Source organism: Lissotriton vulgaris, chromosome 10, assembly GCF_964263255.1.
Source record: "Lissotriton vulgaris chromosome 10, aLisVul1.2, whole genome shotgun sequence".
NCBI classification, from domain to species: Eukaryota; Metazoa; Chordata; class Amphibia; order Caudata; family Salamandridae; genus Lissotriton; species Lissotriton vulgaris.
In genome coordinates, this window is record NC_141698.1 from 421,070 (window position 1) to 436,081 (window position 15,012).

The 15,012-nt window shown below is 49.0% G+C and overlaps 1 protein-coding gene across 2 annotated transcripts in view; it reads left to right on the plus strand.

Moving 5' to 3' along the window:
• The first annotated feature begins 14,125 nt into the window (after nt 1–14,125).
• The window catches only part of LOC147684266 (uncharacterized), a 30,242-nt gene continuing 29,355 nt past the window's right edge, over nt 14,126–15,012 (plus strand). The window contains exon 1 of one of the 2 annotated variants that reach the window (XM_086940121.1): nt 14,126–14,257. The gene's annotated coding sequence lies outside the window, so the exon portion shown is untranslated. The remainder of the gene's footprint in view (nt 14,258–15,012) is intronic. The other variant, XM_086940123.1, reaches the window with a different exon arrangement.

Sequence of the window (15,012 nt, forward strand, 5' to 3'; positions counted from 1 at the left end):
GAAACTGAAAATGTAATCAACTGTTGGGTTTTGAATCTTAAGTGATATTGTATTCCCTTTTTAAATATGTGCACTTTTTTGAAAGGATGGAATTGGACAACAAAAGAGGGGAGAGCATTGATATTTGATCAATACTTTCTTGAAGATACTGGTTGTGATGTGTTACATTGAAGCTTCATTGAAGTAGAAAATAGAGAGCAACCATACAAGCATTAGAAAATGTCCACGTGCGCGCGGTTCTAATAAGCAATCTGTATTTATACCCGACTGGGGTAAGTTTGTTTCATGTCATGTTGAAGGCCTCAGTGGCACTTTATGAACCACAACAATTGATCACCTTTCCAAAAAGAAAGAAAAAACACAGGAGCCGGTCCATACATGCTGGAAATGTGTGTTCTAAATCTATACTAATATTATAGGAAATCAAACCTATACAGTTATGTTTCCCTCCTCTGGGGCTTCCGATGAGCAAATCTAAGCTTTCCACACTGAGCACACTGGCTCACGTCATAGCACCCAGGCCTTGTATCTTCAGGCGCTCCTTAGGGGGGGGTGTAATGTCAGCAGCATCTTCAGAATGGTTTAATGTGGGGGACACCAGTGTTTGGACCCTGATTCTGACTGGGTCTGGACCAAAGAAAACAGTCCGTTATGGACTTAACATCCATTATAAGACGCGATGCGGGACGCGCCGAGTCAGGATTCAGGCACAACATCTTCAGCAACAAAAGTCCCTTGATCAGAGCAGGGAGGCTTATATTTGTTATAATTATTATTATATATATATATTTTTTTATGTAGTTGTTGCTTAAGCTATTAAGAAAAGTGACTGATTATTACATGCCTATTATATCCCAGATCTTGAAACACAAAATCACTCCTGGAACTTTCACTATATTTTTGACTGTTTTCCCTCTTTGATGCCCTTAAAAAAGGATCAGAACAAGGATAAATGATTACAGTGAGATGGACAGTTCTTTGCCTCTTGAGTATTCCAGTTATGACCGGTACTTGGACCTTCAAAATGCTATTATCCTCTGAACCGTTCTTAAATATAGTACAATACACTAGAAAGCCCATCTTCAGCATAGCAAGTTAATTTTACTGTGGTCATTGTGTAGTAATCAGGTCCCACGCAAAGATGATGTAAAGATGTTTATTTGAAGATATGCAGATAAGATGGTAAAACCCCACCAGGAGCATCCAGCATGATGCTCAGCCCAATGTCAACTGTAGACCTCAGCCCACAGAATCCCAACATTCTCTTGTGCATCATAGCTGCAACATTCTACAAGCATCCTCGTCGCCATAAATAATGTAGTAATCAGGTCCCACGCAAAGATGATTTAAAGATGTTTATTTGAGGATATGCAGATAAGATGGTAAAACCCCACCAGGAGCATCCAGCATGATGCTCGGCCCAATGTCAACTGTAGACCTCAGCCCACAGAATCCCAACATTCTCTTGTGCATCATAGCTGCAACATTCTACAAGCTGGACTGGTAGTGGAGAAAGCATGTATAGCATATCCTAATCCACAGCTCTGGAGACAGATCACTCTACTTCAAATTTAGGGTGGGTGTTCTCCCCTTAGGATTGTTTACTTCCTCTTGGAATCCTCCTTTTCAAACGGTCCCATTTTGTCCATTTTGCGACTCAAGGGTTGAGTCTGACGCCCACCTTCTGTTTGAGTGCAGTGTCTATGCAGCTCCTAGATTGAAATGGTTAAAGCCCTTGTGCAGAAGTCTGGGAACAAGATCACACTTAGAAGCCCTACGTATATTGCGCTCTGATGCCCGCCCATTCTTTGCATGCTGCATGGCAAAATTTCTTGGCTGGGCATGGCGTATAAGATCTGCAAAAAAGCTATTGATCCAGTAATGTCCTCTTTTTTTGTAACCTGTTTTTAGATACTAGTGCAATCATGTGTAAGGATAGCTTAAATGTGTATTTTATGTATTATTGTCTATTATGATTCCCTACGGTATTTTATATTATGCATCTTGGTAATGATTTTACTTTTTGTACTGCTTTTATGATATGTACCGTATCGAAATAAAGCTATACTACTACTACCATATAAACAAGATGCAAGAATACTACACATTGTAAAAGAGATGTAAAGGTTAGCCACTCTCCTCCATACTGTCTAATCTAAAGCTTACATATTCACATAAATGCTGCCCCTCAAACAGACATGTAATGTATTCCCCCTTTTATTGTGGCAAACGTGTGGTATTCAGAACACCTGCCTAATGAATGACCCAGTCCACTCCAAAGGTGTCTAAACACACATTGAGAAAGCATAGATCACTGCAATCAGCCCTTTTGTTTCTGTCACCTAATCCTATTTTAGTTTCTAGTGTTTATCTTCTTCAGAGAAAACCCTTTCATTATAGCTCTTCTGTGCACGTAACTGAAGCACTCCGACATAAGTGCCTCTAATATTAGCACCTATAGCTGTAATAGCGCATGCCTCTTAGGAAGGTACTGTATGGGAAAGGGCCATCCCTGACATTTTTAATACACCAGTGTAGATGCAGGTTTCTTTCATTGTAATTGTCTTTTATAGGATGGGTTGGATGCTGCAAGGTAGGTCCATCAAGAATAGTTTTAATACTTTGGGCACTTTTGTCCTTTACATGGGCCATAAGATGACATGCATGCTTAAGATTTTCAGGTTTTGAGGGGAAGTCTAAACAGGGGCTTGGCTTACCCTATGAATACGAAGTACCTTGAGCCAAGAACGCTTAATATTCTCTGGAATAGTCGGTAGGTTCTGCCGCCCCCCAGCGCTGTGCTATGTCCCGTTTCGCTACCATTAGCCCTGCCGTAACCCAAAGTTGCTCGTAGCGGGTCAAGTCGGTAGGTTCCCATATATTTAGCAAGCACCGCCTCGGGTTAGGCAGTATGGAGTGGTCTAATGCTTGTGAAAGTGTGCGGAGTATCTGTTTCCAGTATTCTTGGATCTTGGGGCAGTCCCATATGGTGTGGAAGAACGTGCCCTCCTCCCCGCACCCACGCAGACAGTAAGGATGGGGCACCCTGTGTATACGATGTAGCATTGTCCTTGTATAGTAAACCCTGTGCAGGATCTTAAATTGCACCAGTCGCATGCGCGCCGAGATGCCTACTTCCTTGGGGGACCCAAGTGCCTCGTTTCACTCATGTTCATCCATGTCGTCAATCTCCCCTTCCCATTTCTCTTTCAGGTGTGATGTAGGCTCAGGGGTGTTATTGAGTAACTTGCGATACGTGAGGGATGTTGCCCGTTCTAGCATGTAATCAGTGAGTAGGCGATCTTCTAAGGGTGAGGACTCCGGCAGTGGAGTGGCGGCTGGGATGGCCGCAAGCAGCGCATGTCGGACTTGGATGTATCTGTAGAGTTCCCTGTCATTGAGCTCATAGAGTTCTTTTAGTCGGACAAAGGGGATCACCTCATTCCTCTCCCACAGGTCACCCACCGTGGAGATACCTATTGTGTCCCATTGCGCGAACCCCTTGGTGTTTCTCAGGTTGCCCAGTGCACGAGAGTCCCACAGCGGAGTCATCCTAGTGATCCTCCCTTTCCAGCCCAGAGCTGCCGTAGCTGCGTGCCATATCTGCACAGTTAATTTGGTGGGGCCGACTAGAGTCCGAATCCGTCGGTGATCATACAGTGGACCCAACAGGCTATCAGCGCCCAACTGTACCCTGTCCGAATGAAATGCTGGCTCGGTGTGTGGTGCGTGGATCCATTGATTAATGGGTTTGAGGTGTGCAGCCCAATAGTACAGTTTTAGATTCGGGAGCGCGATGCCCCCACTATACCAGTCTCTGTGTAACTTGGATTGCGCCACTCGCGCCGGGAGGTTGCCCCATAGGAGATTGGAGACCAAAGCTGCTACCTTCTGGAAAAACTTGGGCGGCACAGGATAAGGCGAATTATCAAGGACATACAGGAAGCGTGGTAACGCCATCATCTTGTAAAGCGCCGCCCTGCCTAAGAGTGTCAACGGCAGGCCGGACCAGAACTCAACATCCCGTTTGAGCCTTTCCAAGGGCGGCTTCAGATTCTTATCTATGAATTCTGTTGGGTCCTTAGTGACGTGTATGCCTAGGTATTTAAAGGATGATCCTGCCAAACACAGCGGGCAACCACTGTCGAGATCCGGAGCCGGGCCCTGCAAGACATATAATTCTGACTTGGACCAGTTTAGTGTGTAGCCGGAGATCCTGCCGTATGTGTCGCAAATGCGTAACAAGGCCGGTATACTCTCCTCGGGGTCTGTTAGATACAGCAGAATGTCGTCTGCGTATAGGGACAGACGGTCTTCCCAACCCCCGGTCCCTGGTATACCTCTGAGGAGGGGAGAGGCTCGTATGAGAGTCGCAAGGGGCTCCAGCGAGATGGCAAACAGCAGGGGTGACAGAGGGCATCCCTGTCGCGTGCCCCTTCCCAGCGGGAAAGTGCGTGAAATGTGGCCGTTGGCCACCACGTGAGCCACTGGACCTGTGTACAGCAATTTAACCCACGCTAGAAAGCGAGGCCCAAACCCCATACGCGTCAGCGTTTCGAAAAGGTACTCCCACTCCACCAAGTCAAATGCCATTTTGGCGTCAAGTGCTAGGATTACTGCTGGCGTGGAAATGGTGTCTGCTCTGGCCAAGATTCCATGCAGTCGCCGTAAATTCAGCGCTGTGTTCCTGTGCGGCATAAACCCGGACTGATCCGGGTGTATAATCGAGGACAGATGGGGCAGGATCCTTTGTGCCAGGAGTTTGGCCAAGATTTTCGCTTCCGCGTTCAATAAGGAGATGGGCCGATAAGAGGAACAATCCTCTGGTGGTTTACCCGGCTTGGGGATTGTTACGATAGTGGCCATACGCTGATCCAATGGAAGGGAGCCCTTCTCCAAACAATCCTTGAACATCCCTAGCAAATGCGTGCTGAGGGTGTCCGGCATCACCTGATACCATTCTATGGGTATCCCGTTCGATCCCAATGCCTTGCCCGGGTTCAGAGCCTTAATGGCCAGCTGAATTTCGTCGGCCGTAATGTCCGCCTCCAGCTCGCTCGACGCCTCAGGCGATAGAGTCTGGACCTCAATCGGTGCTAAAAGTGCCCTAGCACTCTCAGGTGTAATCTTACGTGCTGGGGTGTACACTTGCTCAAAATGGGTCGCAAGCAGTTCTGTTATGCGCCTCGGATCAGTGTGTGGCACCCCCTGTTCATCTTTTAGACGCTGGATCCCCCTGGAGCTGCCTTCACGTTTATCGAGCCATGCCAGCATTTTCCCTGCCTTGTCTCCCACTTCATAAATCCTATTCTGCGTGTCGGTCATGTGACCCTTAACTACCAAACGTAGGTGATCATTGTACAGCTGCTGTTGGAGAGTAAGTGCGTGCAGGGCTGAGGGGGAAGGGTGAGACTCATGGGCCGCGGTCCGTTCCTGCAACGTAACCTCTAGGTCGGCCAGTTCCTGTGACTGCTGTCTCTTATGCCCGGTTATGGTGTTAATGGCTTGGCCCCGCAGAACCGTTTTATAGGCCTCCCAAAGCGTTGCTGGGGAACGCACTGAATGCGTGTTTTCAAGGAAGTATCGTTTCGTGGCGTGTTTGAGTGCTTTGCGGACCTGTGGTACTTTAAAATATGATGCATGCATGGGGTAAATGCGTTTACGTGCCTTCGTTTGTAGGGAAAGCGTTAGTGTGAGTGGCGAATGGTCTGAGATACCTCGAGGGTGAATCACCAGGGTGTCTACATGACAAAGGCCATCCCCCAGGGGCAGAAAATAATCGATGCGAGACAGGCTGCCGTGCACCGCGGAGTGAAATGTGTACTGTTTCATGCCCGGGTGTAAGTGCCTCCAGATGTCTGTCAGGCCCATGGCCGTGGTAAATCGTTGAAAATATGTTTCCCCCCCTGTTTGGTGTGGTGCGGGGTGCTTATCCAGTTGTGGGTCTATGACAGCGTTGAAGTCCCCCCCTAAAATGGTCTCACCCTCGGGGAGAGTTAAAAGGAAGTCCCCTAGTCTTGGGAGGTGTACTGAGTGCAAAGCTGGCGGGATATATACAGACACTAAATTAAAGAGTTTCCCCTCCCATTGTCCCTGCACGGCCGCAAAGCAGCCCTGGTCATCAGTTTTAATTGATAGGGGCATGAATCGTGAGTTCTTCTGTATTAAAATGCCGGACCCCCGGGAGCCGGACGTGAAAGCGGAGTGGGCCCACATTTTGTAACCACGTCTATCCAAGGCCTTCGTAGCCCCCCCCCCCCCCACCAGGTGTGTCTCTTGCAACAGGGCCACAGTAGGCCGCAGACGCTTAATAGCAGTCAATACCAATCCCCGCTTAACCTTGTCCCCCAAACCTCTCACATTCCAGGACATCAAGGTCATAGGTGGGCATTGTGTGTCAGATGGATTCATTCCCCTTGTCGGTACGGAATTGTTAGCCATCGGGGAGTATAAGGTACATGCTGTATTGCCCCAGCGATGCAACCGGTCTTCCGGCCGCGTCGCCGTGCAGCAAGGCGTTCAGAGGCATCATGGGGGCATAGTGTCACTGTCCGTTCCCAGCAATGTGCCCTGATTCCCATAAGTGCTGAAACATTGTCCTTGACCCTTTGTGTGCATTCCCAACATAAACAGTTCAGAAAAACCCCCCTCCCTGCCCCCCTGCTTAACGGACCTCCAACTGCCCGCCACCCCAACTGAGCAGAGTGCTTTACCCATCCCAAAACCAGAGTACTTGCGTGTAGGGGGGAGAGCGTCTCCCCGGGTTGGCGGCCCCCCTGTAGGCTCTCGGGGTTGCCGTGCCAGAGTCAACGTGCAGCTATGACACACCAAGTGAAGTCAGCGATCGGCGATCTCTTTTAGTTCACAGTCTGTAGCCGGAGTCATTCATCTCCGCCTCCCCCTTCAAACCCATGGGAAGGCGAGTGTTCTGCACCCTCCACACGACCAGACGCTTGCGAGCCATTTCTGCTGCCTCCTCTGCGATCTTGATCCGGTCTTGTCATCCTGCGCTGTCGTCCAACGGTGTGCCAGCCCTCCAGCCAGTCCCGGGCCATGTCGGGAGAATCGAAAAACCATACTTTTTTGTCTGCTACCACACGTAGTTTGGCCGGGAACACCATCGAGTATGGCAGTTCTTTCTCTCGCAGGGTTTTCTTGACTTCCAGGAATGTTCTCCGCTTTCTAGACACCTCCGCTGTATAGTCCGGGAAGAAGGCAATTTTGGAGTTCTGAATCTGAATGGCCGGCGCCACTCTCGCGGCCTGTAAAATGGCGTCTCGATCTCGGAAATTGAACAATCTCGCCAGTATTGGTCGTGGCGTGCCTCCTGTCCTGGGTTTCCCTCCCGTAACACGGTGGGCCCTCTCGACCGAGAAGAAATTGGACAGGCCCTTCGGCTGGAGTCGAGTTTTCACCAAATCTTCCACATATAAGTCCAGGGCCCCAGTGTCTTCCGATTCCGGTACACCTAGAATACGGACATTATTGCGTCGTGAGTGACCTTCCTGGTCGTCCAGTTTGTCCCTGAGTACTTTGTTGTCGGTTTGCAGGCGTTCCATAGCTATCTGCAGCTCGGATACATCTTCGACCAGCGATTTAGTGACCACTTCGACCTGTTTGACTCGTTCGTTCATTTTTTGAAGATCCGCCCTGATTAAGGTGACTTCAGTCGCCGTGGCCCCCACAGTCTCTTGTACCTGCGCCAGCGCCGCCAGGACATCGTCTAGTGTGGCCTTTCTCACCACCTCTGCGTCCGCCATTTTCCGAACGGTTTTGCGCTGGTCTTGGGGGGGTGAGCGTCTCTCATACGCAAATTTGTCCAACTTGGCCTGGGTTGTTGTGTTTTTGGGGCCCCTGTGCGACATGGCGCAGGCACTGCTGATGCGGCTAGGTGGCCGTCCCGGTCGTCTTCGCCTGGTAATGGCGGCGCTGAGTCCAACGTGCGCGCCCAGGGAGGGTCAACAGGCGATTGCAGAGTGTGCTCCTGAGCCTGGGCCGCTGTGGGGAGTTTTCGCGGGGTTTCGGAGTGATGCAATCGATGAGCCGACACTTCCTGTCCCTCGGCCCCGGCTTCAGGTCGTTTCCGGCCGGGTCCGACCAAACTGTGGCTCCGCGGCTTCGCTGTCGAGTGTAGGCCCGGCTCCTCCTCCGTCTCCGGCCAACGGGAATGCGCTTGTTCGGTCTGTCGCCGCTCCGAAAAGTTCTGAAAATGCTCGCTGCACGGACTCCGGGTCCGGTCTACCCTTTGTAGCCGGAGTAGTTCAGGATAATTGTACGGATTGCTGCGGAAAGCCGCCTTTACCCGGGAGCCTCCCTAAGCTGCGGCCGCCATCGTTAGCTGCTAGCCACGCCCCCCGACAAAGTATGTTTTTGTTTAGGAGTTATATGTATGGTTATGTGGTTGGGGAGAGTGAAGGCCTACCTGTATGTGTTTTGATGATTTATTTACGTGAATTGAAATAAAATGTAATAGCACATTGTTATATGATAGTATGAAATGTATTTTAAAACATTATTTTGAAAATCTCTGGGCACTACGTTCAATGTTGTCAAGAAGAAGTAATGTTGTATTTATTAATGAAGACTTATGAACAATTGAAATTGGTGGTGTAGGTGGCTTTTAGTTTATTGGACCGTTTGCAATTTGCAACATGAAGAGCACTGTAACTTGAGTGGATATTGAGCATATATTATTGATACTTCCAGCTTTTGCTGACTCAAAGTCCTACCGTTCAGGTGAGCTTTATTACCTTTCAAACATTTACTAACGGCTCCCATGACAGCCACATGATGCTCAGGAAGATGTGTCTTTCATGCTGCTGTGGAACACTCACTGTGCTAAGTCCGATTCCTTCCAGTTTGTGGATGCAGGTTGGGGGTGTCCACGATCTTCTTTCAAGGCCCACATTCCTCAAACTGATTGAACATATCTACCATGGAAACTCAGATAAGCATGCTGGTATAGACCGTCCTAAGTCTCCAAAAGAGCATTTCTGATCTGAAAAGAAGGTTCGTTTTTGACACACTGGGTAGTCTGTGAGAATATGTCCTGTTCACTGTTGTTTTAGTGACATGACTGTAATGCACTTGTCATACGGCAAACAGAGCATCTACTGTGTTCTGGCGGAGGCTGAACATGGCATGCAGGACAAATAAATGACCCAAGCGTGTAGCGTTGCGTGCAGAGTTCTTTGTAATGCAATGAGTATCGCCCAGGAGCATATCCTGTCACCAACGCAGGAGCAGCAAAGGTTGATCAATAGCCTTACCTGGATGTCAAGCCAAGTCTTCAGCTTTGTGCAGAATGTAATCATTTTTGAGGTGGCACAGATGTGTAGGGGGCCGGTCATTTCAGCCCTTTAGAGCAAGGTAGGAGAAGCCACTTCTTCCTACTCGAATGCTGCATATACATGTCATATGTGCGAGTACAAATCCAGCTGAGCAAAGGTGTCTGGAAGGTTTCTGAATCCTCAGGTGCTTTCGAAGTATGCTGGGCCAGTGTTGTCTAAGGCTGTCTGTTTGTGTTTCAGGAGTTTGAAGATCTCTGTAGATGGGGAGTCAGTGAAGTTCTTTGAGGTGCTGTGTGTGTGTGTCTGTGGGTGGGTGTGTTGGTGTGTGTGGTGGGAGGTTGAGGGGAAGGCTGAAAAAACAATGTCAAAATGCCCTTGTGTGTCAGTGAGCACGAAATTGATGTGCAAATCCTAACCAATATAACATTGAACTGGAAGAATGAACAACAAAACAATGATGGCCAACTCCCTGAACACCCTCGCCTCTCACCCTTCATCTTGGAACTTCCACCACCTACCCCAGGACACCTGTAATGCTGCATCAGATGGCATCAGAAACCTATCAGGTCGATCACTGCCGAACCCGAACTATGGAACTTTGTCGTCCATTGAGGTGATCTGAAGGGCACTGAAATATTTCGGGCATGTGACCTAGAGAAATTCTGTAGATATTATACTTAGGCAGGCCTTCTAGAGAGACTTAAATCGGTCACCCCTATCCATTAACCCTAATTAAATATTTTTCATCCCAAGAAGGTCCCAGGTGCAGCTAGGTTCTATAGATGGGGCCTCCCTACACTCAGAGACTCGGGATTGCTTTTTTAGCAGCCGCCAAAAAGTTATCTGGAGGCCTTGTTTCGATTTCAAGGAATTTGAAAGATCGGCCATCCCCAGAATAACATATGCACAAAATCTCAACAGACGGATCCCATACTTGCGATCTGTGTCATCCAGGATTTCTGTACAATGCCTCTGTAATTTGGGATAGTGCCATAATAAGTGAAAAAACAACCCAGAGTTGCCGCAATTTTTCCAGACTGATAGAGTAAACTTCCTTGATAACCACTGCGATGCCGCCTCCTCTCCCTCCCTCTCTGATAATACTTTTCAACACGTAGCCTTGTGGGAGGGCTAACGAGGTTTCTGCCACTGAGTCATGGGTGAGCCATGTTTCTCCATGAAGTTAGGTAGACTGGGTGAGACTACCTACCACCTGTGGAGATATCTACGCGTCTCGCTGCCCTGCCCTGTCTGTTGGCATCAACTCTGCTATTCCATGCTCCCATGTGCTCGATCCACCAGAGCAACTCCTATCTGTCTTCCTGCAAGATCGGTGTGTGATCGGAGTAAGCCAAGGCCTTCCTCAGGTGTCGGATCCTCAGACGCTGCAATGCCCTGTAGTGCAACAGACCAAGGAAGGCAGGTTGGATGGAGGACACCAGGAGGCCTACTTGCCATGACTCTCAAGGACAGTGTCTGCTTGCTGAGGGAAGATCTCAGCAACTTGATGTTTTTTACCTTTCGATTGGGCAACATCTGCTGTGCATTGATTAAGTCCACCTGAAAGTCCCAAAACTCCATTGACTGCGCAGGAATTAGAATTGGCTTCTTCTCGTCAATGACAAATCCCTGCTCCTGCAACAGCTGAATCACCCAGGTTAGATTCTGAATCAGCTGCGTCAGAGATTGTGCCATAATGAAGATAAATCGATGAATTGCACGCCTTTCACTCTCAACCACTCCACCACCTATGCTATGAGGCAGACGCAAGATTTTGACGCAACGGCGTCCTAAAAGTGACACAGTGAAATCTCATAGATTTCACTGCGTCACTTCTACGACCCTTCCTTGCGTCAATACGCCCCCCCTTGCATACAATATACCTGGCGCAGCAATAATGTGGCGCAGGGGTTTACAAAGTGACGCATCTACCTAGATGCGTCACTTTGTAAATATGGCGCAACAAGGTGCATTTTTTACGCCACTGGCGCATCACAAAAAGTGACGCACAGCCTCATAAATGAGGCCCCATCCCTCAAAAGATGGATGCTCGCCATCTTGAAACGTATGGATTGCAGCCGAATGTTCAATTCTTCTAGATTCAACACCAGTCTGTGACCACCAACCCTCTATGGTTCTAAGAAAATGGTGCTGCTGAAGCCTCTGGGGAGTGGAAATGCCGGTTAAATTGCCCGCTTGGACAAGAGCTCCTGAATTTCTTTATCTGTAAAAGCGGCTTTGTGTTAGGAAAAACACCGCTGGTTTGGAACACTGGGATGAAACAGGCTTTGATAAAACTTTAAATGAATGCCCTGCACAGTGCCTAAGCCTCAAGTGTCCTTTGTCAGAGCCCCCCAGTTGCGTGGAAACAAACTCACTCTTCCACCCAAGATCACTTGCACAGCAGAAACAATGGTCATCTTGTGGTTGAGGTTGCTGCTGGAGTAGAGGCCTCTATTGAAGCGTGATCTAGTGGAGGAGGAGGTTGGACCTCTACATCCCCCAAGCCGTGATCCTCCGCCGTGCAGGCTGCAGCCTCTTTGGGGGCCTTGGTAGTATTGACGACCTGGCAAATGAGCCATACTTTGCTGGGCCACAGTGAAAAACTTTGTCAAGGCCATCTGCACTTTGTCCAGCACAGTAAAGGTGATCACAACTTTTCCCCCAACAGGAGCCCTTCTGCCATGGGACCAGCATCCACCGTGGCCAAGTCTACAATTTTGGGATTTTTTTATCCGAGATGACAGACTGCTCGCCGTGGCCACCCAGCTAGCACACGTGGGTCGATACTCCCCCAGACTCTTTAGCGTTCAATGCTGGCTCCAGGCGTTTGGCAGGGGGACCTGCGATATCTAGCAACTTATCTTTGTACCCACGCCATGCGTGGTCGTTACCCTTCGTAGGGCCCTTTGCGTATTTCCTCAGAAAGGTAATCACACTAGCATTGACATCTCAAATCTAGGCCACCTCAGGCTCCTTAGCCTCTCTGTAGGGGACTTGATTGTGTTATAGGTTGTGAGTTAGTTCTTAAGTTGTCACTGTCTTTTCAGATGTTTTCACTCGTATGATGTCTTGTACCTACCTGATCTATCTTATCTGTATCACTGGTGCACAACGTTTATATCTGAAAATTGTGTAAAACTTTAATGAAGAACTGAGATTTTTTTAAAAGCAAATGCCAATACAATCCGTTTACAAAACATTTGTTCACCCTATACCTGGCCCGGAATATTAACACCTTGGCTGCTGTGGTCATTTTTCCCCTGTGCTGGAAAACTCTTGTTTCCATATATTCATGACGAGCTCAGCTCGTCATCAGCACACGACCACCGTGGCTGATGACGAGCTGAGCTCGTCATCAGCATCGAAGGGGTTATTGAGCTACATATATATATAGTCTACTAAATCAAACACATTTGGTGTTTGTACAACTGGTATTCTGAACTCACATATTTGAGGTGCTTTAATATAATGAAGAAAAATACATTTTGGTGAAATAATATCTATTCCTAAGATCACACAATTTAAGCATTGAAGCTGCGATTTATCCTGACGTACATGGATTTACCAACCTTAATCTAAGACTAAATAAATCATCTTAAACTACACTTCAGCTACCTGAACTTCATTACCACACCTGGGGGCATATTTACAAGCCCCTACCGCCACAAGAACATCACTTTTTCTGACGTTGTGGTGGAGATAGGGGATTCACCTTATTTACAAGGCAGCGTTAAGCCACTTAATGTGGCTTAACACTGCTTTGTAAATAAGAGTGAGGGGCGGCTACAAGGGATTTTATTCATTGATCAATTGGCTTAAGTATAATGATTATTAATTGTAGGTTCTTTGCTAAATTAAACCCGATGTATCCACATGATTACGCGCTTGCGACACCACTCCAGCAATGCGCTGCCCTTACGATACAAGCTGCGACACGCATCTGACTATCCTTGCGCCACGGTGCGCCCATTGTAAATGTGACGCATCCGTGATGGCGCAAGGATATTCCTGCATGACGCATCTTTACTGGTGCATTCCTGCTAATATGCAGCGATGCGCCAGTCCTTGTAAATCTGCCCCCAAGAGTGCCCTGTAGGGGCATGCCAGGAGGCCTCGCTCTCTTCCCGATGACTCTGCGCACACGGCGTCTCTTTAGGGCTCGTAGCGCCTCGCTCTGCACACAGCTGCTTCCTCCTAGCGCTGCGTCCGCATCTCAGTTGTTGGCTCTACAGAGATGTCTTTTGGATAGAACTCGAGCCGAGTGCACTGGGCTTTCCATGAGCAGCAGGTGCATCACCCTGGGACACAGTCACTTCTCTTCAGCACTGCGAGATTGGATGATTTGCCCAGGATCACAGGAGGGTGACCCGCGCCGAGACTCGACCCGTGCGCTCCAGCCCCAAAGTGGCAGCTCTGGCCGTTTGGCCGCCCCGCCCCTGTGCCCCGAGAGGCAGCTCTGGCCGTTAGGCCACCTCCGCCCCTGTGCTGTGGATCGAGAAGCAGCTCTGGCCGTTAGGCCACCTCCGCCCCGAGGCAGCTCTGGCCGTTAGGCCGCCTCCGCCCCTGTGCCCCGAGGCAGCTCCGGCCTCGGCCCCTCCCCCTGGGTGATGCTCGGGGCCCTGTGCCTGAGGCCTCCACCGCTGCTCTTCACCTCACCTTTAACCCGGAACGGATCTCCTCTTCTGCTGTTTATGTCCCCTCTCCGAGCAGTGATTGGTTGCTATGGGCGGCAGCTCGAGCAATGATTTGTTGCTGTGGGCGGCACCTCGAGCAGTGATTGGTTGCTGTGGGCGGCTGCACGCGATGATTGGTTGCCACTTACCTCGCAAAGTGCCACAGGCTCAGCTGTTCATACTGCATGAGAGGAAACTACTGTAAGTGCAAAGGAGGAGGAGAGACGCCCAGCAAGAGGGAGAGGCATCTCCGCATTTCAACACACTCTGGATTTCAACACAAGGAAATGGGTGAGCACACTCTGCATTTCAGCACACTCTGGATTTCAACACAAGGAAGAGGGTGAGCACACTGCATTTCAACACAAGGAAGAGGGTGAGCACACACTGGATTTCAACACAGGGAAGAGGGTGAGCACACTCTGGATTTCAACACAAGGAAGAGGGTGAGCACACTCTGCATTTCAACACAAGGAAGAAGAGGGTGAGTACATCACTGCATTTCAACCCAAAAAAGAGGGAGAGGCATCTCCGCATGTCAACACAAGGAAGAGGGTGGGCACACTCTGCATTTTAACACAAGGAAGAGGGTGAGCACATCTCCGCATTTCAACACAAGGAAGAGGGTGAGCACACTGCATTTCAACACAAGAAAGAGGGTGAGCACACACTGCATTTCAACACAAGGAAGAGGGTGAGCACACTCTGGATTTCAACACAAGGAAGAGGGTGAGCACACTCTGCATTTCAACACAAGGAAGAGGGTGAGCACACTCTGCATTTCAACACAAGGAAGAGGGTGAGCACACTGCATTTCAACACAGGGAAGAGGGTGAGCACACTCTGCATTTCACACAAGGAAGAGGGTGAGCACACTCTGCATTTCAACACAAGGAAGAGGGTGAGCACACTCTGCATTTCAACCCAAGGAAGAGGGTGAGCACATCACTGCATTTCAACCCAAAGAAGAGGGAGAGGCATCTCCGCATTTCAACACAAGGAAGAGGGTGAGCACACTCTGCATTTCAACCCAAGGAAGAGGGTGA